General features: G+C 45.5%; 1 protein-coding gene across 1 annotated transcript in view; it reads right to left on the bottom strand.

Annotated features, from left to right (window-relative positions):
• LOC135396990 (neuroglobin-like) overlaps window positions 1-18,830 on the bottom strand; it is a 152,116-nt gene extending 133,286 nt beyond the window's left edge. Inside the window, exon 1 of the mRNA XM_064628271.1 lies at window positions 18,680-18,830. The gene's annotated coding sequence lies outside the window, so the exon portion shown is untranslated. The remainder of the gene's footprint in view (window positions 1-18,679) is intronic.
• Window positions 18,831-23,514: the final 4,684 nt, after the last annotated feature.

Raw genomic sequence — 23,514 nt, 5'->3', positions numbered from 1 at the left:
CAGCAAGTATAAGCCCTCACATAATAACAATCATCGCCACTGAAGCTGTACTGAATGCGGGTATGTTTTCTGCTCAGCGAACGAGAAGGAAGTCAGCAGATGACACAACACTATAACCATGGCAACTCTTCGCAAAGACTCCGCAATTGAGTCAATCATTCCACACGAGCAGGCGACGAAAGGCCCTAACAAACTACCGCTAACAAGAGAAACCTGTCAACCAGAACGGGATACTTGCTGTGTAAATAGAAAACTCCATCTTAATCCCCACGACCGCCAGTGCCCTTATCAGCTGAGCTCATTACCAGGATCGTTCGACGTCGAAACGGATGAAAATGCTATTTACGGCACTTCGAAGCTGATGCGACGCCAGAAAGGAAACACGTAAGAAAAACACATGCATGTTCACAAGGCCACACGTTAAATACATAGACAAAAACCAGTGCTCAATGATAGATTACAACAAAGATAAATACGAGAAATCATTTCCTGGCAACCTTACCATATCATGGCGCGGCCAGCGCAGAAAACTGGTTACGCCGAGACTGGGAGGTGACGCGGGTTCGAATCCCCTCATCGGCTTTCCCCTCCTTCTTGCTGTCCTCTCTCCACCTGTCCAAGTCTGTATGCCGCTCATATACCCACAGCTGCTTCGCGGCACTAACACGTAATTATTTTTAAAAATGTAGCCTTTATCAAGAAAATTCCCCGCATTCCCACCGCAATGTAACGGGAGGTGTCCAGAAGGGGTACCCGCTTTCAAGGGTACCGTAATGCTCCCTCACGGGTTTCCTATATAGTCTGCGCAGATAGATTTTGATGCACGCACGAGGCACACAACACGCTATGCCTTGTCGACGTCCCTGTTCGCTCCAACAACTGATTTCGGAAAATGAAGACAGCAAACGACATTTAAAGTCATTCACCACAAAAGGAAATCACTTTGTCGAGGCCAATAATGCACGCTGCTTTTCATCGGGGAATTATCAGCGTAACTTGAGAAATTTGTTACAGAAACAGTTTCCGGGGTTTGAACTCCACTGAAAATTGTTTCGGAACCTCCAAAATCCTTTTAAACCAATGTCAGAAGTTCCATTAACTGCATTTAGAACTCCCGTCTCAAATAACAGCATCCTCCCGAAATTGTGCCGAATCTTAATTGTATGCTCTGGTCTCCCTTCAAATCCGCGTATTGATCTTTCGCCTTTGGGCCAGGATCTTTCGCGGTGGAGGGAGGCGAAAGGGAGCCGGTCCTTCATATTTGGAGAAGGGCCCCTTGATAACGCGGTCCGCCCCTGGGTGGGCCGTGTCCTTGAACGCGCGGCCGATAACAAGGTCGTCGGGGCAGTACCGCTTGCGGTGCTGATCCGGGAAGATCTTTTCTTGATCTTAATTGTTAACCGAGTTATAGCTGTACAAACAGTTAATACGATAAAAAAGGAACGTTGCAGGAACTAGTAATTCACACATTTCTTCTTATGTATTCATGTTATTCTCTCGTAGAAGTGTACGAATACTAAACATTTTGACGTGCTAAGATGAAAGTGCTTCGGGGATCTACCACTTGGATCGCCACCGGCGCACGTCGAAGATGGGAACAGCAAACCAAAAGCGCACACATCCATGCGCTCGTTACGATGCAATGCTGCTAGTGGCGTGTTTTCTTTTCGTTAGCTCGACGATGCCAATACATGCATTACTGTTCCGTCAGAAGGATCTGATATGCCCCTGATTCGCTAAATATGGGTTAAGGTTTGTTTTTTTCTTAGCCCACCTTACCATACAATATAATACGCGACTAAACGCGGGGACCAATGATCCATCTTGGCGGAATGCGCCACTCGACAGCTTATGGGTTTAGTCATATTAGTCGAGTTATACAGCAATAAGCGTTATTTCTTTGGTGAACACGGTGATGATTTCAATATTTCAATTGAGAAAATTCTGTTGTTATTTCACCTTTGCATTGAGACATGTCAAATTTTCAGTAGCCCCCATAAGTGTACGTGGCACTGTTTAATCTTTCATTTAACTGAGTCGCGCATCTACAGTCTCCTCAAATTTAGCGAGCCATCGGCTTTCGTCATCGCATTGAGAGCAGCTTATAATTAATATCCATTATGTATCGCCATAGCTCTTTTATGTTTATACAATGCTCTTGTACTACCGAAACTTGAGTTTGCTTCAGTCTAGTGGCGTAGCCTGAAAAATATTTCGCGAGGGGATAATATGTATTTCGATATAGGGACTTCACATGGGGGAGAAGATCTCATCATCATTTCCCTCTCCCAAATGCACAACCAAAGGTAAGATTTCGGGTGGGATTTGAACACCCCCCCCCCCTCCCTCTGGTTACGTCACTGCTTCAGTCGCCTGGAATGCTTGTAACGCTTCATTACTTGAACGTGTGCAGCGGAATTTCATATGTGGCCTATTTCAGCATCGTTTCTTTATATGTGTGTGTATCGTATCCGCGTTTTCAGCTTTAACCGAAAAACACCGAATACAAAAGGACATTCATCGGACATGAGAGATATATTGCGGCACATGCCCAGCAAGTTCTTGATGCAGATCAGAAAACCACGCAGAAATACGATGGTTGCGTAAAATATGCGTTTACTATCCCTCACTTTTGAGACTTCCTGTCATCAACAGCCCTCTCCATCATGCTTTGATTATATGAATCCTCATCTCCATCACCATCATCATCTCTCACTACCTACAAATGGCGCTGGGGAAGCGCAAAGCCTGCTGGCCGGCATCAGCCCCATCTCATCATCGTCTCTTTATGTGTGTGTGTGTGCGTTTACTTTTTCGTTAGCCGTAAAATGCCACTGCAACGAACAACGCCATCTTGTGTGTGACGAGTGCAGCCCTGCACGGGCAGGGCCCCCGACCCGGCCCGCGGACCGGGCCGGGCTTGTTATTGGCTGTGTGCTCCGGGCCGCCCCGAGCCCGGGCCGACAAAATACGGCGGCACCGCGGGCTGGGGCGGGGCGGGGCAACAAACATGTTTCCGTGAGTCGGTCACGCAACTAACTCCACAGAATGGAGGACTATTAGTTCATATCATCACGTGCTTGCACATGCCTTGGGCTTGATTCCTATCATCACGATCAGGATCGCCATCGCCACTCCGATCATCACCGTCATCTCTCATCATCGTCATCCCTCATATTAGACCCCCCAGCTATGGGGTAGCGTGGGCGTCTAGGGGGATAGCGTGGGGGATAGAGTGGGGAAGTTTCCGAAAACTTCCCCACTCTATCGTCAGAATGTAATTATTGTTGTTGTTGATCTCAGGCATGTCAGTGTCACGTGCAACACCGTCGATGTCTTCTGATGCTCTTGGAGTTCCTCTTGTCTACCGGTTTGCTCCAGACGCTGTACAGTCATATTATGTATCCCAATAACCACTGGTGCTTCCTTCATGTGTGTTTATTTTATTTTATTTCTTTTTCATCTTCCTTTTGAGCGGCGTAGCGCAGCCACTGGAGGACAGCTCAATTGTTGTGCTTGTACATAACTTTAACTTCATTCTCATGTCTCGCATCTAATATTTCGCGTGTAATGGGATAGTGTACCTCTCTCCAACGGTGAATCGCCCCATGTCATAGTCACGATTTATTTGTTGTTGTTGACCTGCTTAATTTGTCACAGCTATACGCCTCACACGGGCTTTTGCCTTTCTGTATAAGCTGCTACGGGGCGATATTGACCGTCATGAATGTCTTCCCTCTGTTCCGTTGCGCGTACCTCGGTTACTGCCAGGCAATGTCCAACGTTTTACCGTCCTACGTCCTCTACATCGAGTCCTTAAACTTATAGATAATTTTTGCATCGCTCATGACATTGACATCTTCCACGCATCTTTGCTAGATTATCAAGTGTTTTATTGTATAGTTTTTGTGCTGTTTGCTGTTTTGGTGCACCATTACCTAAGCAGTTTGATGTTCCCGGACACCAGAAAACTGAAATACCTCAAATAGCAAACGATAACAGTTTATTTTTTTTTCCCATAAGCTCCTAGATTTCTCTTTCAAAATGGAAAAGGGGAATGTTGTATAACGAGAACGACGAAGCTGAAAGACTTTGGCCGGTCGGTGGGCGCACGTGCTTCGTGAAGTTCAGAGCCGTTTATAAAAAGGGAGTCTTGCCATTAGGAGGAGTCACCAAAAGAGGCTCGACTTGTCAGTCACAGTTTCGGGCATCTGATTGGTTTGATTTTGACCAAGGGGGTCGCCATGACACACTGCCACCCGAAATGGCGACGAAAACAAACACAGTGAAGTGGGGATCTCGTGACAAAAAATTTTCATAGACTACTCTGATTTTGCGTTGCAAATGTACATCCTCATCTACGTTTGTCTGAAACGACTTTCAACTGATGCTTACCCATCGATATTTATCCGAAAATAATACGTTTTGTCTCCGGTGTTAAGGCTGGTTCACACTGTTACGTTTACGCTTGCGGCTACGGGTTACGGGCGCTTACGGTGGGGGTTGCCATGACGACGAAGAGACGGCGCCCGCAAGATCGTTTCCGCAAGGAGTTGAGGCAACTTCAACTTTTCTCCCGCAAGCTCCGTAACCGTAAGCGCACTGGCCAATAGGATGGCAGAAAAGTTCGGATGCCGCGCATGCGTTTTGTCTCGCGCGTCTCCTTGCAAAGATGGCGGAAACATTGGATTCTCCAAGTTGAGAAGTTTCCCTGGCTATACAATAGCAAAAGAAGCGACTACAGGGATGCCACGAAAAAAGAAAACTCATGGATGACAATTAGCATAGCAGTGGGTCTGTCAGGTGATATCTTCACTCAATGAATCTGTCCGGAGTAGCGAGTTGTACGTTGCACTGTCGACGATGGCGTTAAGTTAAGAACATTAACAGGTAACAGTTAAGAGCATCGTCAAGGAATGTCTGATTGTCTTCCAAAGCAGCCGGCACCGGGGTGCTGGACGCCATGCTACTCTGTGGCCCTGTTTCACTCTTCTTCGGAAGGATGGCGCTCTAGGAGGCCGTCCCTCATTGGAGGAACGGAGCGCCGAAACGTAGTAATGTGAACGATGGAGGAACGCAGCCGGCAACGAGATGGGTACTACGTAAGCGCAACCCGTAGCGCGTAAGCGCTAACGTGGCAGTGTGAACCAGCCTTTAGGCCTGTAAACACGGCGATCTTGGTGATCACAACGAAATCACACACAAAAAAAAATAAATATCGGCACTGTGCTGTACAATCTTATATTTAATTGCTGGATTTCATGGATATAAACATTCTTGCCTTTTATATTCCAACTACTCACGTAGATCTGTTTAAAAATCGTAAAGACGACAGAATGTGTCCCAGCAGAAGACAACTCCCGACGTGCCCAAAGCACCCTAGGTGGCGTAAATTAAATTTGCACAAAAAATCCACTAGTTTTGCAGATAGCGAGAGGTATCCACTTCAATCCTGTCCAATCCACTTGCCACCCAAAATGACGCTGCCCATGTTGGATAGGGGGACAAATAGTGAGGATATAGGTTGATTGATAGCGTCCCATATTTCAACACTCCATTGATCAGAAAGTTGAAAAAGTGGGTGGAGCTTCAGGTATAGGTATGACCCATTAATGGCCAGACTCCCGTTTAATATACGGCTTTGGTGCAGTTGTTCCAACTCTGTGTGTGCGTTTTTCAAGTTTTGTAAACCCAGAAAAAAAAATTTAAATTGGCAACGTTTTTTTCTGGGTTTACAAAATGCACGCATATTAGGATGGCGCCGCACTGTACGTGCTGCCACTTCGAACCTAGCTTCTTTCCACCGAGAATTTAGCTCTCCCTTTATCCTGGGATAGACTACACTTTACAAACAATTCTTCCTGGGGAGCCCGTGAAGTGTTCATTACTGGACGGGGTTCTCTATCGAAGATCTCTCCGCTTCTTGCTCTACTGCGATTTGTAGAAAAATAAGGCAAAAAAATAAATAAAAACAACAAGAAGTCCGCAAAGCATAACGAACAGCGAGCCTCCACCAATCTCTTCGCCGACAGATCCTCACAGGAGTAAGGAAAACGGATCGAAAAGAGGGCTCGGGAGGGGAGGGTCGGAGGTGGGATTGGAAATACGATTTTGTAGAAGCGCCTCATTGTCATGGAATCAGCAACGATGCCGTTCTTCTGCCGTGTTAGCCACACGCGGTGAGAATGTCGAAACGGAAAAAACACAACTGGATCTGATTCCGAGAGTGCGTCGGGCACTCTGTCTGAAAGGCTGTCTTTCCACTGCACCATAGTGCCGGAGAAACTGTGTTCTTCTATTCTACTACCCGAATAAACGGACTGTATCACGAGGTCTCCTGGACGGTCGCCGGAGCGTGAAAGGAACTGGATGCTGAGGACGGGCGATAAGCGAAAAGACGAGAATAAGAGAGAATGAAAAAAAAAAAAAGAGCGGGTAGGTGAAATAAAGCGGGAGAATTAAAACGTCGATAATATACGATAACATCCGTACACGGTTAAAACAGAACTTCACCACATAGCAGGCTCCAAGCCAACCATCATTCCGAATAATATCATTCGGTGTCCTCATTTTTTTTCAAAACGGGGGTGGGGGGTGTATCTGGGACAATCATAATGTGTCCCAGATATAGGCGCCTCCTCTCAGTTTCAGCAAATCGATACACAGAATGATGTACGTAATTCGGAGTGATGGATAGCAAGGAGCGTGCTATGTGGTGAAGTTCTCTTTTAACGGTGTAGAAAACCCGTGAAAACCATGTGCAGTACAGACACCACCTACTGTTAAAACAGAACTTCACCACAGAGCGCGCTCCTAGCCAACCATGATTCCGAATAATATCATTCGGTGTCCTTATTTGCTGAAAATGGGAGGAGGCCCCTATCTGGGACACATTATGCATGTCCCAGATAGGCTCCTGCCCCTGTTTTGAACGAATTATGACACATAATGATATCATTCGGAATGGTTGTTGGCTAGGAGCGTGCTATGGGGTGAAGTTCTATTTTAACAGTGTAGATACAGAAAGCCTGCGGGCTCGTCGACGTGACGTAACAATTAAGAGTCAGCCAATCAGGATCGTGTTTTCAATGGCTGTAGCCAATCACGAACGTGCTTTCAGCGATCTGGCCATGAAGAAGAACTACCGTCGTCTGCGAGTTGTGATTGAACGTCCTCGCGTACTAAATGGGAAAACTTGGAAAGTAAAGCGCAAAACGGTCTCAATCTTTCTCAAAACTGATGTTCTGGAAAGCAACTTGCACTTTTTGTCTAAATATTTAGGTCTGCAGGTTCCAGATGAGCTGCAATCATTCGCGGGTTCTTGAATTCGCAGAACGGTGAATCGCACGTAGCAGACGAATCCCGACTCTTAACTGGAACAGGGAGAGGAGGCAATGCGCAGGCTCTCTCTATCTAGGTGGTGTCGGCAGTACTGCTTGTGAGAGAAAGAAATGAAATACGTTAGCAAAATCTGCGGCTCGTCTCGCACGATTAATCACGGATTTGTCACTCCATCTCCACAGCCGATTCTCTGATGACCGCAAGACCTCACGGCTGCTTTCAGAGGAGGTTACCACGTGTTCGTTCACGAAGCAGGTTGAGCAGAACGATATACGTGGTTCCTTCTTGGTCTATTGACACAGCGGCTATGGAGATTAACTTATACCCCTGTCAAACGGCAAATTGAATGTCATTCCCAGCGACTGACATTCGTTTCGCGTCACACGACGAAACCAAATGGCGTTACACGCGAATGGCATTCGCCCGGCGAATGAGGTCGAGGAGCTCATTCGCTTTTCCCTCTCGCAGCGACAGCGTACACTTGTCGGAAAGGGAGGGTGGCAAAAACAACAACGACAAACCGTTAGAAGAAATTAAACGCGAATGAGAAGTTGTACTCCAATATTTTATCGCTGATTTAATAGCTTTTCACGTGAAGGAAGGAAGGCTTGTTAGAAGAAGTGCCTTGTCGTCCTTGAAGGAAGGAAGAACATTGTCGTCGAGTGAGCAATCCGCGTCAGCGAGATTGGGGAGCCGTGAAGAAGCTGTTCAGGTACCTGATGCATACTCGGGACTTTAAGCTGACCCTTACAGGTCGACAAAGCTTGAATTTGACAGGATATGTCGACGCAGACTGGGCCGGCAACGTCACTGACCGCGAGTCAGCAAGTGGCTACATCATCCTGCTTAGAGGCAGCCCGGTCACTTGGTCCAGCAGGAAGCAGTCATCTGTTGCTCTGTCGAGCACCGAAGCAGCGTACATTTCCGCGGCTTATGCTTCACAGGAAGTTTTGTGGCTGCGTCCATTGTTGGAAGATTTCGGACTAGTCATTGATCAACCGACACCTATGTTCGAGAATAATCAGGGCTGCATTAAGCTTGCCCTTAGTGAAGGGATCAACGCCAGGACAAAGCACATCGATGTCCGTCACCATCACTTACGTGATCTAGTAGCACGCAACATCATCAACTTTCAGTACCGCGAGTCCGCTGACAACATCGCGGACGCGTTGACGTAACCTTTACCACGACCGAGACTGGAAGAGTTAAGGCAACGGATGGGGCTCATCAAGGGATAACCTGTCGAGGGGGGGGGGGGGGGGGGTTAGAAGAAGTCGACATGGTAACCTCGTCGCATGCGCACCCATTCTGGCGCGCGCGCGCGTGCGATTTGTGCCGTCTTGGCTTGCGATACTTAGCCAAGTAAGCGTCGTCCAAAACGCGATGATTTTGTGAAATAATGTAATGTTTCGCTAGTTCAGAGAACAGTAAATAAAAACATAACGAATGTACCTGTACCTGTATATACAGCTTCAAATGTTCGGTCCAGCGGCATGGACGAGCAGGTTAAGGTGGTAGCCAAGGTCGTGCTGAAGGCTGGAAGGTAGTGGGTTCGAATCCTACCACCGGCCGCGCTGTCTGAGGTCTTCCCTGGGTTTTCCGAATACATTTCCAGACGAATGTCGGCACAAGTTCCCCCTGAAGTCGGCCCAGGACGCATACTAACCCCCATTTCCACCACTACTTCCTATACTGTGCTCCCTCCATCTGTCCACATCTGTACGCCTCTCATAGTCACAGTTGCTTCGCGGCGCTAACACAGAACAGAATTTAAACAAAAAATCATAAGCTCGGCAAGAAATATGTTCAGGACATTTCTTATGAAACCAATAGAAAATTTTACGTAGCGCGAGTATTACAGTTACGTATTAGCGTTTACCTGTACGTAGTATAGGAGCTTATTTCGCAATATCTCAAGGTTACATACAGACATGTCATAACAGATCAACATCTTAAAAATAAAGTTGTCGTTGTCTTAATAAAGCCAGCGCACGAACAGATAGTTTTGGCGCATTTCGTTCTACGAAGTTACACGAGGCAAAGGAAAGTAGAATTTTATGGAGTTACTGATACACGCAAGCAGAAGACACGTTTACACACAAGTCTCACTTTCAGCTGAATACAGAAAACAACAAAGCAGACGACAGCTCTGAAAGATGCGTATTTAACGCGTCGTCTGCTTTTCACTCAGCGAAGGGATCACAGCACACCGCCGTCAACTGCTCGTGCTCGGTGTGCTTGTTACGTCAATCCGTCAGCGCAACGATGGGAGGAATTAATATTTCAGGTACAACGGCAATGTTCTTTTCTTGTTGAAATGAAGCAGCGAGTGCTTCACACCGTCGTTTGCTAACAGAGCCGCAACGTACACAAGTACGGCACATGGGAAGGAAAGGAGGTCGGAGCTCGTACGCATTCACAAACGATGGCATACGGCCGCATTCTTTGTCGTTATTGTCGTAGAGAGAGCATTGTGGCGCGGTAATGCGCCGAATTTATTTTTGCCTGTTTTGTCACTCGGAAAATATGAGCACTTTGAGCTGTTTTTTTTTTCTTCAAGCCCGCGATGCAGAAGGAATAAAGGAAGAGAACGAAAGAGAATATGAGTATATATGATGTGGCGGAGTGTTTGCGAGAAAGTGTTGAATGAAATGAGGAGATTAAAGGCATTTGCATCGAAAGAGATAGGGTAGATTCTAGGAAGGGTCTAGAACTGCATGGACCGACAGAATTTCATCTCTCGAGGCTCATACGCGGTTGAATCCTTACATAAACATATAATAATAATGAGATTGGATTGGATTGGATAAGAAAGAAAAATATGGAGAGGTAATTAGTCCCGACCGAGTCAGAACTGGCTACTCCAAAACACGTTTATGTGTGGAACAATAGAGCCAGAAGAAAAACGGAAAAGAAAAACAAACAAACAGGAAAGAGGCAGAGCAGATCAAACAGAAGAAAGCATAAAGGAAAAGGGGGGAAAGGAAACGGGGGGACGTTAGGCACGGAGAAACACGCACTGGTTCATGTGGTCAGAGACCGCGCAAACACAGAGAGTGTCGCAGAAGTCGTCACCCGAGTGTCAAGCAGGGACGATAATAAGAAATATTTGAGAGTCTCAACACTAAAGTAACAGCCGCGTCGGTTTGCTTCGAAACAAATGGACACGCTCAGACCGATGAAACGAAGCTCGTACTACGTTAGGGAACGCGTATGTACTCTACTATGGGTGGAACCAGTGGGGACGGCTAGAGAACTGGACACGGTCGTATTTCCGCATTTTAAAAGTGTCTCAATTCCCGCACCTTAGGAATTCCCACACTCTATAAAGAGGTGGTGGTGTCTGTGGTGATGATGGAACTGCTTGCCGTACAACGTCACGACTATCGTACGTGGGGACAGTGCGTCCAGGGCCGACTTCGCAGGGAACTGTGCCGATAGTTCCTTGTGAAGTCGGCCCAGGACGCACGGCGGAGAGGTGGTGGTATTACTAACGAAAGAGCTCGCCGTTGTCGGCCTGGAGTCGGCACAGTTCCCTTAGAAGTCGACCCAGGACGCACATTCCCCCAGAGCGCATGCCGGAGAGGCGCCGTTGTCGGCCTCACAGAGGTGGGCAACGTCAAGATTAACGCTCTTGTGGGAATGCGGGAAAGAGATAGGCGTGTCGGATTAGCATGCCGTTGTTGCCAGCACACAAGTGGGCATCGCCACGACTATAGCAAAAAATAACAAAAAATGAAATAAATAAAAAACTTCACCACATAACATGCCGTGAACCAATCGTCATTAAGAACGGCGCCGTTCTCTTTCGTGATGCGTTAATGAATCGGAAGTGCGACGCCCTTTTAATTTGGGTATGCATGTTAATTCATGCGAAACAGGAGCGTACTTCCGATTTTCAACTCATCGAGAATGATCACTGGAATGATCACACCCACCACCGCGTCTCTTTTCATAGTGTACGATTAAGTACTACTCACGTACTGGACAGACTGATATTGAACGTAGTACGCGATATCTAAGAGAATTAAAACTAGACCTTATTATAGGACGGGCACCACTCACGAAGCGAAAAAGAAAAAAGAAAAAAGAAACAAGCCGTCGAATCCTCCGTTTTTCCTTCCGTCAAGCCCTCGGTGAGGAGTGCCGTAACGCTGGCTTTCCCGCACAGAGACCACGTTGACGGTGAAGTGCCCTTTACAGTGTACACACCACGTTTGTGTGCGCGAAATGCTGAGAGATAGGAGAGTGAAACGCGGGGGCTTCGTCCTCCAGAAAAGAGGAAAATACATTAGAATGGATGGAGAGTCATCGTACGAGGGTCTGTCCGTCTTCAAGTACGCCTGCTTGCTTGTCGAAGTGCTCCGTTGGAGTATGCTCGGAGAAGTACAGAAAAGACATCATTCCTTTTATCTAACCGTCGGTCCTTTGTCCGAGGCTTTTAAGGAAGTTTTGAAGCGTCGAATAGAGTAGGGAGGTTTTTTCCGTACTAAACCATGTGGACGAGCGGAGCACGCAAACATGAAGTGGGGAGGACCTCGATATTCCCGGTTGCGAAATTCCCGAGCTCAAAATTCACGATCTCGAAACAAGGAAAATCAAGGACGATGCTGTATTGTTTCGTAAGATGATATGCCCTCTTTAAAAATCCGATATCGCTATTTCACCACCCAAATTCAGGGCTTTTCGATGTCTGTCTAGGTCGTTTTAGCGAACGAAAACCACATTTTAGCGGCCGTCAGGCTTAGCAGGACGGACACGACGGAACATCATGTTGGTTAGTTGGTTATTATGTTAGTCCAAGTTCGGGGTTTACATTTTTATGTCCAGGTCAGTCTTAGTTCGCTGTTGGCATTTTCCCGCGCGCGACTGTGCATTTTTATAGTAAGATCGCATTAATTTACGGTAGTTTATTTTGCAACGGGGATTTCGATCACTTTATTTCGAGGTACACCCCATAAAGTGAGTGGAATCAGGGCTTATAAAACGCAGACATCAGTTCTGATTGAATGATTTTTTCCCTGTCTTGATTATTTTTCCTTCTTTCGTACACATGTGCCACAAAGTGTCATATCACCTCAGCCTGAATGTGCACTGCTACTGAGGCTTGTCTGTTTGCAGGAACTGCCAATAAAGTATTATTATTATTATTTATTATTATTATTATTATTATTATTATTATTATTATTATTATTATTATTATTATTATTATTATTATTATTATTATTATTATTATTATTATTATATTATAACATCTGATATAACCGGGCTTCAATTTCGGAAATGCTCTCACCGCAGAAAGATGAAATGGGGTGCTCACCGTGCCTAGTTTATTTTTGAGCAATATTACCACAACTGAAACTTCATTGCCGCATACATTGTTGATACCTTACCGCAATATAATATTTGAGTAATAAAAGAATTGCTTGTATAGAAACCACGGAGACTTGGATATAAACTGGAATCGGAAAAGAGTGCAGCGCGTGTCGGTTAACATAAACCGATGCAGAGTCACAATAGCCCGACGTTCCCCCTTTACACGTCGAAACAGCGGCACACGAAAAGAGAGACAAATGGCTACCGTCACGTACCGACTCTACCGTGCTGGGCGTCTGACCACCGTTTCTGCGCTTAAGAGACAAGAAATCAGAGCATTCTCGGATTACAAACGCGGCTACTCTTTCAAAATGTACACAAAAGGGCGGGTATTTTTTCCGAGACGCCGAAATCTCCTTTTCCAGCTGAAAGATCAACGGTGCAATAAAAGCTCTCCGGAGGGAATCAACAAACGAAGCATAAAAGGTCGGGGATCAGACCAAGCTCGCCGTCGATCAGCAAAGAGAGAGAATCCCATCCAAGCTCATAGAGGAGAAATATTTGTATGGATAGCCAGGGGTGCTATGTGGTGAAGTCCATTTTTTAGAGTGTACGTCTTGAAAATGTGCTAATACTGTATATAATACCTTAGAAAGAAAGAAAGAAGAAGAAAAGAAAGAAATACGTAACTTTTTTTCAAAAGCCCGGGGCGTACACAATATTTATTTCACAATTTACAGTACCTGCTGTATATGAAACTATAGATGGATTACTGGCTATTCGGCTTTAATAATAACATTTTCTTAAAAATTCAATCTTCGAGTGCTTTGACTCCGTTGTCAAAACAAAGAACGTCTTGTGGCATATTTCACATTACCAGCTCATGTGGCGTTACAGTTAAGACCGCCTTTAGTAATGCGGGTTTGAGGTGCTCCCTGGGTCTTCCGAAGACTTTCGAAACGAATGTCGGCACAGCTCTCCCTGACTTGGCCCACGACACATACTAACCCCCCTATCTGCCACTCCTTCCTGCTGTCCTCTCTCCATCTGTCCACGTCTTTACGCCGTTCATAGCCACATGCAGTTACTTCGCAACGCTAACAGGAAACTTGACAGGGAAGAAATTACAGGCGGCCTTGCAAGTCGTGGTCCGGTTCCTCATGAACCACCACGAAAAATTTATCATTCAGAATGGTGCGACTTTCCATGGCATTCCACGTGCAGATCACCCGCGGCATGTTTGAGAAGTTCACAAAGGATATATGCCAGACTCCTGATGAGGCACTTATCTCCCTGTCAACTATGTGCCAATTTGGGAAAGACAGACGGGGGAAATGGTACAGTGCCAAGGTGTAATGAAATGGACCCATTTTTCCAGAGCATGGGCCGTTGTCATCAGCGCACACTATTACGGCTGAGTCATACAGGGGCAATGGCCATTGCCTACTGGGAAGGCGGAAAAGTATCACTGTCTCAACAAGTAATACAGTAATACGGGTAATACACATTTTGGCGTATTATAATACTAATACAAATACTTTCTGAAAATGTGAATTATAATACATAATAATAACACTAATACTATTGCAATATAACGTATTATAACACATGCCCACCCTTGATGGATACACATCCACAACATCCGTATTCAATACGGATCTCGGACGCAAGTAAAGAAGGAACGACAACAACGTTATTTTGATGACAATGAGTTGGACCATGGGTCAATGAGCAGACATCGCCACAGGCGATAGTATACTCATTTAAAACAGACCTTCAGTTTTTAAGCTGTGAGGCCAACAACCGTAGCTTGCCTACAACGTCGCTACCACCGCCGTTTGTGCCACATCGCTAAATAATAATATCTAAGCAGACCCAATCAATGTGTGCGTAAAATGAAGGATGAAAGGGGGAAAGCACATCCATATCTTCCCGTCCACGGCAGTAAGGCGCGCATGACCTAACGCGTTACATAATCTGTCACGCCAAATAAACGATGGCACTAGACACCGTATTTTATTAACAACCTTGTGGCAGCCGCCGCTGTTGCTGTAAAAACGAGAGAGAGGAGACGGGTGATTAAAGTGATGCTGTATCCTGTTTCCGACGAAACCATTTTGCTGACTCTAGCGTACTTGCTGACTGGTTATGTCTGATACGATAAGGATTACCTGACGAGAGAAAAACATTTCTATGACTAGCCGAACGTTGAATACATGAGTGAAATTCGGCGAAAAAAATTGCGTCGTAAAATAGGCTCATATTCTCCGAGGCGCGTTAAACTGGGATGTGCGGATACCTCATATAACGTATAGCAGCAGCTCGGGCAATAAAACGACGAAGACATCACTTAAGGGATCTCCCAGTTGCATAGTTCGGGTAAGCAATGGCAACTGATGAAAAGGCACAAGCAGTGGGTGCCCAGCAGGTCACAGCTGTGCGATTGGAGCCTTATTCATGTATATTCACACGAGCGATTATTCTTACGGAATATTCTAACAAAAGAAAAAGCAAAAAACTGCTCACGGGGCAGAAATTCCTCCGCGTGTCATGTTGAGTATTCGCGCTGTGTCGGAATATCGCAAGAGGCGTACTCCAAACTTAGCAGACGACACTGTCTTTCCCTGTCGTCTGCTACGGAGTACTTTGTCGCTGAATCGAACTACATATTCCCCACGCTTAGCAATGTACAAGAGGAGATGACGTTGAGCGCTCGCGCATATACATGGCAGAATCTATATTCCGGAATATTCTGGGGAATGTCGCTCGTGTGAATCAGTGTTGTGTTCTTTCTGATACTACGTTTCAGATACTGCCTCAGCAGCCACTACGTTATACATGAGAAAGCTATCGACCGCCACTAGTGTGTTTGTCTGTGTAAATATCAGTGTGACTAAGAGATGATGTATGTATTTTTGTTTGTTTATTTGTTGTTCGTAGTGAATGAGTGAGTGGGTGAGTTCTCACCAACTGCCGTTATTTAGTTCTACTGCTACCTATTCAGCTACACGAATTTGGAATAATGGTTCCCAGCACTATCGAAACACTATTGAAACACTAGAGGCCGACTTGATCAGAGTGTCGAACCAAGCCAGAAACCGAACCAAAAATAACAGTAATTTTTTCGGCTCAACCGGAACCAAACAGAACTGACATCGCTGCCACCATGTTGGAGATGAACCAGAATGGAACTGATTCAAGAAATTTCGGTTACCAGTTCAAGAAACGGTTCGGGACCGAATGTTAATCAGAGCGGACCTGTACGACTTCTTTATAATTGTCTGTGACGTCATTTGCGATTTGTCGTACGTAGAACAAATTGCAGTCTCGACAAGAGGGCAGTCTCGGCAGTCTCGTGGAAAGAGCGTTTTCCGGACTCGGATACATACTGTGATCCGCAAAAAGACACATCAGAAACTCCAGATGATATGTTGCTGCGCTCGCTTGTAAAGTAGTCATGTGTGGGTCAATAGAAATGCTGTCTGATTGGTTCACTGATACGTTTTTGTATGTACGTACTACTTATAGCCACCTATAATTTACAAAACCATGGGGGCTCTGCTTTATGCTCAAATATGTTTTCGTTCTTTCTGTTACATGCCTGCGTTCTAGTGTGTTCACCCCCGAAACTATCAAGAAAGAGTGGAATAAAGCTTCTTCTTCTTCTTCATTCAATCCGAAACTATTAGAATGGCTATGTAAATGAGTTCGATACATATTACCTCCGAAATTAGGCATAAAGTTGGTTTGGCAGTCAGGGGCTCGTTATTTGCCAAAAGAGCTGGGAAGCTCAAAACGAAACCGAAACTTCGGAAGGTTCCCTCTCCTACCTCCTGTACCAGACTTGACGTCACCGGTAGTCTCGTGTGGGCCACCGGCTGTTTTTCGGGCACGCGCTTTGTAACTTCTTTGTGTTACATGGATGACCAGTCATCTACTTCCTCGATTTCGTTCTGAAATATTCGCCAGCGGTAAACGCAAAACCTACAGAAAGCCATGCACAAGGGGACACCAATGAGGTGAAGCCCAGTGTTGCTGGACTGCTTTTCCGTAGAAGAGGAAATCACTCCAAGGAAAATATTCATTTTCGAATTATCTGTGCCACTTCGGGTTGAGAAATTCTATTCAATGAAATATCATGCGGTACCGATTAATGTCGCACTGTTACTTCAACACGTTTTTGGTGCGGAGTCTCCCTTTCGACTGTGGTGTCTGGATGTTTTCCCTGGGTTTTCCTCAGACGCTTTAAAACGAACGCCGGCACAATTTCCTGCGAAGTCGGCCCACTACATGCGATATACCGCCACATCGGCAGGCATATCGCTAGAAAATAGCGAGCCACCCCCGAGCCTTTCTGTCCGATCAGGAACCCGACGTGAGCCGATAAAATTTTCGGTTCGACACTCTGTACCCCAGTCAAATTCCCTGCGTCCCTCTTCGACGGATCCCAGCAAAGATGGCATGGCACTCGTTGCTGACTGGTATGGCATCATCGATTCCCATCCAATCGAAGAGGGATTATTACTCCAAGAGAGAGAGAGAGAGAAAGGACCTCCCCGCGTGTTTCCATGAGTTGCTCCTCCAAATTTGCTCGTCGAGTGAACGTTGCGAGTATCGATGAATGCCTTCATTAGAGAAAGATTATAGTCCGGGTTTCGGATTGCGCAGGATCAGCAATGCGATGAATATTTAATGGATGAAAAAAAAAATGTCCCCGTTAATCTTGTTCCGCGCGAGCAGTTTCAAACAGTGGAGAACTCAGAAGTCGTTAGTGCGTATAAGTGGAGGCTTATGGTGACTCAGACGTTAGTACGTTATCATGCATCATGGATATGGATGGGCACTGAGTGACTTACCGACTAACTAATCGAGTAATGCAATGACGACTAACTGAGTAACAAGTATTTCGCACTGAGTCAAGAGCCATCTGCTGTGCGAGGCGTGCATCGGACGCTTTTGTGGTTCACGAACCTTTGTTCGATAACAAATGTTGAAAAAAAAAAAAAAAGAAAAGTGTTTTAAAAAGTGTCTATAGACATGTAGATAGAAGATGTAGAAGATATGTAAGTTTGCGGCACGGAGCACGCTATTTTGTCCCGTTCTTGTGAAGTAACGAAAAGCAATTTTTTTTTTTTCGCATTATGATACGCGAACACATGCAGGTTCTGTGCAGGCACAAGTGCTTGGGAGAAAAACGTTTTACTGAAGGGGTATGAAACGAGACCCGACTCCCTCGCATGTTTACGAATATTCGCAAAGATGCATTGGCTTTTATCGAAGCTTGTGTACTGAAAAAAAAAAAAAAAAAAAAAACGAGAAAAAAGAACGTAATTTGACGCAAAATTGACTGCTAACTCTGTTGCCGGCATATGTGCCGTAACCTAATTATTGCGAAAAAATCGTTTGGGGTGCACACTTTCTATTTTAGCCGACGACATTTTGCCAAATACTAAGACATATCATGCAATACGGAAATGAAAGCACAGCTCTTTAATCCGTGCGAGACCCACAAAGAATAGCATCAACATCATAATCATCACCATAATAATAATCATAATTTATTATTATTATTATTATCACCATCGTCATCAACGTGGCGGGTGAGTCCGCCCAGAACAACAACATATCTTGTTTGATGCTTCACTTTCTTTCATTATCCAATAATACAAATTAAAATGCACACACAAATCATTTCCCACATTTCAGTTTGGCTTCATGAAAGCATCCCGACTCCCTTTTCCTATCCCGTAGTGTTTGTTCCAGAATAGTCATCGTTTGTCCTATCAGCCCGCTGGGTCGGGAAAATCCATCGAGATCTCCCTTTAAATCTCCCCTACTCCACGTTCACGCAGTCACAGTAATTACTCGGCACCCTTATCCTTTCAACCCCACGTCATCTGCACGAGGGAATCGTGTTATTGCACGGACGTCGGGCACAAACACTACGCGGTGTCACAACCAGATGACGCTCCGCACGTCAACATTTTGGCGCGGAAGACAGAACGACACGACGACACCTCACCTGTTTCGAAGTTGTCTCTTGAGCCGCGTTTATTGCCGCCGTTATCCCAAGCGTGTAGAGTGTAGAGCCAGTCTTCAGCCTTAGCAGAAAAGACAAAGTCGTCGAATATCAATTCCTCGCGGACGACCAAAGCTTCCGATAATCGCCACAAAAGCGCTGGTGCAGGATGTCGCCAACCCGGAAAGCCCGATGTCACATACACTGCATTTTCCCTTCTTGCACTAAATCCTTATCCGTCGTCGGTAAATCGCATCCTTAATCCAGACACCTTCGCGGTGGGTGATTAGCTTCCTTTCACTGGCGGAAGAGCGAGAAAACAAATCGCGGTTGAGGATAACAAAAATAAGGTAATGCGCGTCGTCTGCTCAGAGCGGCGTAGCAGACGACTGTGCTTATAACATGGCTGCGAATGTGACCGCGGTTCAAGGGTGGAAAGAAGGTTGCCGAAAAAAGGTTGCACTTCCGCCGCTCGCGACACCTGGCGGAGGAGGAAGGAAGGTGAGGGGGGAAATCAATATGTTACCCCTGGAGACACGCCGTCGCATGGTATTGTTCCCGGACCCAGTAGCGAGAGTATATCTTTGATGTGCCATCGCTGCTGGCTTCTCGGCCAATGACCAATGCTCCAACTTATGAGTTATGACGTTCTGGGTTTATTTGACTCGCGTTTTTCTTCTGGTGAATGAATGGAACGCGGTTCGAGTCGACGCCCATGCAGAGGTGGATCCAGAATTTTTCTGAGGGGGGAGAGGGGGGTGGGGGGGGTCCTGCCTTAGACAGCATGGCAATACGCAACCAAAGCCAATTTAAACTCTATGGAACGACAGGAATTAAGGTTGTTCGTCCCCCCCCCCCCCCGCCCTTGCTCCCGGGCTATGAAATCGGGAAAGGGGCAAGGCGCATGACGCGAATCCGTCCATGTCGCTTTGTGTAGAGGACGGTTGGAATGCTCGATAGTATGGAATTATGAGAATAGCGTATCTGAAAGCACATAGAGAAATCACATGTCGACGACTGCGATGTTAGAATATTCCTCACGGTCAGGCATGCAAGATAGGTCCGAATATCAAAGATGGAATACGAGATGAGCAAAAGAATAAATGTCACAAGAAGATGGGCACAATGCATTCCACAGACTCGGTAAAGCACGATAGCAAACTTCAGTGCGCAGCGAACCGACGTGCTGTCACAATCAGTTCCATTGCAGCCCACTTCACACCACCACACGTCCACCAGAAAATACCTTACCATGTGTGTACCACTGTACAGGGTGTTTCACCTAAAGTGATAAAAAATTCTAATTGGCGACGTACTCGCCGGAGGACTGTGGAGCTCTCGGCAATTACCTTCCGGAAACTTTTGCCACCATTTAGGAAGGCTTTGGACAATGTTTAATTCGGGGAATTTTTTTTTTCAATTGAACTTTGAAAATTGCCAAGCGAACCCACTTTTCTCTACAGAAATATGAAGTCCTCCACGGATAACCACAGACCCAACAAAAACTATGCAGATTATCGCAACAGAAATCGTTGAAAGAAATTAGTGAAAATTAGTGAAATTAGTGATTGTCGCAAAGAAGAACTCACGTAAGATGCGAAGATGCGGGGAGAGGAGGAAGTGTTCCAGCCTCTTGTTTTCCTTTTCTCTCCCCCACCTTGACCTATAGGTGCTGGTGACAACCATGTTATCTTAAAAAAAAAAAAAATCGAAACAACCGCAAAAAGAAGGCAAAAGAAATGAAGGCGGGGACACTTCCTCCTCTAGACGCACATTTCGCGCAGTGATTCTGCGCGAAAATCAAGCGGGCGGGGCTAAAGCGTAATTTTTACGTTTTTTTTTTCGACTATTTCTGTCGCGATACTGTGCGAAGTTTGTGTTGGGTGTGCGGTTATACGTGGAGGACTTCATATTTCTGTAGAAAAAAAAAGAAAGTGAGGCTCACTTGGCAATTTTCAGAGTTCAATTGAAAGAAACAAAAATTCTCGCAACTAAAAGTTGTCCAAAGCCTTCCTCAATGGTACCAAAAATTTCCAGAAGGTATTTTCCGGAAGCCCCACAATCCTCCAGCGAGTACGTCGCCAGTTAGAATTTTTTATCACGTTCGGCGAAACACCCTGTGTATTACCATAAGTGCATTAGCATTTGGCGCACAAGTTTAGTACGTGCTGAATCTACAGTGAACCCTCGTTAATATGACCCCCAATAATCTGACATACCCGCTTTACGACCATACTCCTTGGGAACAATGCAGTGAAACCTCTGCAAATCCCCTCCCGTTAATATGACAATCCCGCATTATGACCAAAAGTCTCGGGAACGACCATGGTCATAATAACGAGGGTTCACTGTATTGCCCAATTCTTATACGCGACCCACAATTTGATTGAGTGACGTTAATTTGCCTGCGTATGGGAAAGCGACATCAGCCTTTCTATATGACAACATTCGCTTCGGGTATTAGAGAGCGTTAGTTCTATAGAATGTTAGTTCACCGTTAACAACGTGATTTTCCAACTAACGCGTTTTTCAAACTAGCGGGTCATGCGTGTGCTGCATTTCGTTCCGGTAAATAAGATAACTTCACGGAGACGTTCGGTCTGCTAATAGTCGTTGTTTCGTTACCGAGAGCATCGTACAACTCAACCAGCTGCTGTTCAATCAATGAATCAATCAATGCTGTTTACAGCAGTAGGACGTGTCCACGATGCGAATGTATATAATCTAAGTTTACATTCAAGCTCACGAGGTAGCTTATATGGCTTTTTGTTCGCCTCCTTTTCGTGTATGAATAAACGGTATTATTATGTCACCGTATTTTCCGGTGTATAACGTCCGCGTTAGACAGTAAAAAACTGCTCCGAAGAGGTCCTGCGCGTTATCTAACTGTGCACGTAATGCACGGAAATATTTTCCTACGGAGTTTCTTTTCTGGTCGGTGTCGTACAAATTCTAGCCTCTTCCAGGGTGTGCTGTGAGTTTCTCACAAATCTCTTAGGGTCAGTTGACAAAGCCGTCGAAAGTGCGTTGGACTTCCTAAAAATTAATGGTGCTGCTTAAGGATGCTATTGAGCAGCCAATAATCCCGAATTCATTTCAGAAGGCTTGCGTGATTGAGAAGAGGTGCGAAACTAAATATGTTTCAAATAAAACATATGCATGTATTATACACCGCCTTGGTTAAGTTTATGGTGGTAGCAGTACAGAAGCTTGTAGCAACATTGCGGTGAGCGTTATGCACCGGTACGCGTTATACACCAGAAAATACGGTAGCTACTTAGGAGTGCATGAGTGATTCGTAGAGCTTCAAGTTGAGTTGAAGGACAAGGTTGGGGATTTGAGCTGCTTTACACCTACAGGAAGTTGTGTTGTCGATGAAAGCGATGACGTGGGATGATGTCCCACGAATCTTGAAGATAAAACAAGGCTAACCTTGTACTGGAATATGGTATCGCTTTTTTCTTTTTTCGCTTTTCGTAATTATATCTGATATGATTCCCAGGCTGTGACGAAGAGTTCCACTACACTTACAGAAAATCAATAATCCACAGTGAGGCGAGTTGACGTTAATAATTTTATAATAAAATAATAAACATAAAAATAAATGAATATTTATAAATAATCGTAAATAAATAATAATCCTATAGTGTATATAATACATCGTAATATAATAAAATAATCATAAATCAATCGAACAGAATAAACAATGCGACACATACTAAATCGATAGCGCCTTAGACTTTACAGTCAGATGTTAGGAACGTTACAACTCCCTTACACAGTAAGAATTTGCAGTAAGGTAGTAACGGTGAAGTGCCCATGTTTTCCTGGCATTGACTGACCGCTAATGATTAATGTTCCACTACGAGCGCTGTGCCCAGCTTGCCACACCCCAGCTACCATCCTCCAAATCATCGAGGACTGTGACCTGTACACGTGCGAACCCCGTGTGTTTCGACGCCAACTTGAGCTCCTTGACAATAGACCATTCAGCTTGTCCAAAGTACTTGGCCCATGGAGCTCCCTTGCTCATCAGTACTGGGCTCTTCGTTCCCTTTTTGCTTTCACGCAAGCCACTGGACTCCTCGAAGAGCTCTAAACAGAACTCCGACCTGTCGGCGCTTCGCGCTCACCATAACTCATCCTCTCATATTAACCTCTGTGAAGTGGGATAGGGTCCTGTGGCTACCACGGGGAAACATACCCTGACATCACAGGGATGGCACTCAATGTATTGCTCCGTAGACGAAAGCGTGCTGGGCGAACGCAATGCCTCCTGGACAGGTCCTGATCGCACGTCACAGCAAACGTCAAGGCACACGTGACCTTAAAGATGGAAGATGAAAGTCACTGAAAAGGTTAGCCAGCTGTAGGACTCGAACCCACATCTTCTGGATTGCCGGTCCAGGGCTCTACCAATTGAGTTAAGCTAACACGCCTTCTCAGCGACTTCCAAGGGTGCGTCATCTGAAGGGACAAACCAGTCACTCTCTCCCACTCATCATCCTTTCACTCTTACATTTTTGCTCACTCATAAACACATTCGTACGACAGGGATCGACGCAAGCGGCAACTGTTGAACATGAGAGAACTGGTGTTCTGAGGGACAAATACAGACAAAGCCCTTTGTGTGTATTTGTCCCTTCTATGTTGTTCCAGCCTCAGAACATCAGTTCTCTCATGTTCGACCTTAAAGATGGCGGCGCCCGTGATCGGCGGCCAAACCGTTTGTAAACAATGCGGTTGTTGTTTCTGCGCAACGTTTTGGATGTCTTTCGATCACGGTAATTGTTTTTATCCGATAATCTCGCAGTAAAATGCGCAGTCTAGCACATAAG

The sequence above is a fragment of the Ornithodoros turicata genome, chromosome 6, assembly GCF_037126465.1.
Source record: "Ornithodoros turicata isolate Travis chromosome 6, ASM3712646v1, whole genome shotgun sequence".
NCBI lineage: Eukaryota > Metazoa > Arthropoda > Arachnida > Ixodida > Argasidae > Ornithodoros > Ornithodoros turicata.
This window is presented reverse-complemented; position numbering and strand designations above follow the sequence as displayed.